The sequence below is a fragment of the Dasypus novemcinctus genome, chromosome 22 (assembly GCF_030445035.2).
Source record: "Dasypus novemcinctus isolate mDasNov1 chromosome 22, mDasNov1.1.hap2, whole genome shotgun sequence".
NCBI lineage: Eukaryota > Metazoa > Chordata > Mammalia > Cingulata > Dasypodidae > Dasypus > Dasypus novemcinctus.
In genome coordinates this window covers 707,754-710,326 of record NC_080694.1, presented here as the reverse complement: position 1 = coordinate 710,326, position 2,573 = coordinate 707,754, and positions in this window count along the sequence as shown.

The window sequence follows — 2,573 nt, the reverse complement described above, 5'->3', positions numbered from 1 at the left end:
CATGGGACATATGATTTACTTCTGAGAACTAAGCATTGTGTGCAGAGGTTTTGCAGCTATCTCCTTTCCTTCAGTTTTTGTGCTAACATTCCTCTATCATAACCTAGCATTTACACTATAGGATAGGATTACCGCTGGTATAGCACCTAACTCTTTAAACGTAAATGAAACAACATGGCACATATGATTTACTTCTGAGAACTAAGCAATGTGTGCAGAGATTTTGCAGCTATCTCCTTTCCTTCACTTTTAGTGCTAACATTCATATCTTCAGAACTAGCATTTCCTATACAGGAAAGCATAACCGAGGGTATAGCACCTAACTCTTTAAACCTAAATGAAACAACATGGCACATATGATTTACTTCATAGAACTAACCATTGTGTGCAGAGATTTTGCAGCTATCTCCTTTGCTTCAGTTTTTGTGCTAACATTCGTATCTCTCATACTAGCATTTCCTATATAGGAAAGCATAACCGAGGGTATAGCACCTAAGTCTTTAAACCTAAATGAAACAACATGGCACATATGATTTACTTCCGAGAACTAAGCATTGTGTGCAGAGGTTTTGCAGCTATCTCCTTTCCTTCAGTTTTTGTGCTAACATTCGTATCTCTAAAACTAGCATTTCCTATATAGGAAAGCATAACCGAGGGTATAGCACCTCACTCTTTAAACCTAAATGAAACAACATGGCACATATGATTTACTTCTGAGAACTAAGCATTGTGTGCAGAGATTTTTCAGCTATCTCCTTTCCTTCAGTTTTTGTGCTAACATTCCTATGTGTAAAACTAGCATTTACACTATAGGAAAGCATTACCGCGGGTATAGCACCTAACTCTTTAAACCTAAATGAAACAACATGGCACATATGATTACTTCTGAGAACTAAGCATTGTGTGCAGAGATTTTGCAGCTATCTCCTTTCCTTCAGTTTTTGTGCTAACATTCCTATGTCTAAAACTAGCTTTTACACTATAGGAAAGCATTACCGCGGGTATAGCACCTAACTCTTTAAACCTAAATGAAACAACATGGCACATATGATTTACTTCTGAGAACTAAGCAATGTGTGCAGAGATTTTGCAGCTATCTCCTTTCCTTCAGTTTTAGTGCTAACATTCGTATCTCCAGAACTAGCATTTCCTATAAAGGAAAGGATAACCGAGGGTATAGCACCTAACTCTTTAAACCTAAATGGAACAACATGGCACATATGATTTATTTCTTAGAATTAACCATTGTGTGCAGAGGTTTTGCAGCTATCTCCTTTCCTTCAGTTTTTGTGCTAACATTCAGTATCTCTCATACTCAGCATTCTCCTATATAGGAAAGCATAACCGAGGGTATAGCACCTAAGTCTTTAAACCTAAATGAAACAACATGGGCACATATGATTTACTTTTGAGAACTAAGCATTGTGTGCAGAGGTTTTGCAGCTATCTCCTTTCCTTCAGTTTTTTGTGCTAACATTCGTATCTCTAAAACTAGCATTTCCTATCTAGGAAAGCATAACCGAGGGTATAGCACCTCACTCTTTTAACCCAAATGAAACAACATGGCACATATGATTTCCTTTTGAAAACTAAGCATTGTGTGCAAGACATTTTTCAGCTATCTCCTTTCCTTCAGTTTTTGTGCTAACATTCCTATGTCTAAAACAAGCATTTACACTATAGCAAAGCATTACCGCGGGTATAGCACCTATCTCTATAACCTAAATGAAACAACATGGCACATATGATTTACTTTTGAGAACTAACCATTGTGTGTAGAGATTTTGCAGCTATCTCCTTTCCTTCAGTTTTTGTGCTAACATTGCTATATATGAAAGTAGGTTTTACCATATAGGATAGAATTACCGCGGGGTATAGCACCTAACCTCTTTAACTTAAATGAAACAACATGGCACATATGATTTACTTCTGAGAACTAAACCTTGTGTGCAGACATTTTTCAGCTATCTCCTTTCCTTCAGTTCTTGTGCTAACATACCTATCTCTAAAACTAGCATTTCCTATATAGGAAAGCATAACCGAGCGTATAGCACCTAACTCTTTAAACCTAAATGAAACAACATGGCACATATGATTTACTACTGAGTACTGAGCATTGTGTAGAGGTTTTGCAGCTATCTACTTTCCTTCAGTTTTTGTGCTAACATTCGTATCTCTAAAACCAGCATTTCCTATATAGGAAAGCATAACCGAGGGTATAGCACCTAACTCTTTAAACCTAAATGAAACAACATGGCACATATGATTTACTTCTGAGAAGTAAGCATTGTGTGCAGAGATTTTGCAGCTATCTCCTTTCCTTCAGTTTTTGTGCTAACATTCGTATCTCCAGAACTAGTATTTCCTATACAGGAAAGCATAACCGAGGGTATAGCACCTAACTCTTTAAACTTATTGAAACAACATGGCACATATGATTTACTTCTGAGAAGTAAGCATTGTGTGCAGAGATTTTGCAGCTATCTCCTTTCCTTCAGTTTTTGTGCTAACATTCCTATGTCTAAAACTAGCATTTACACTATAGAAAAGCATTACCGCGGGTATAGCACCTA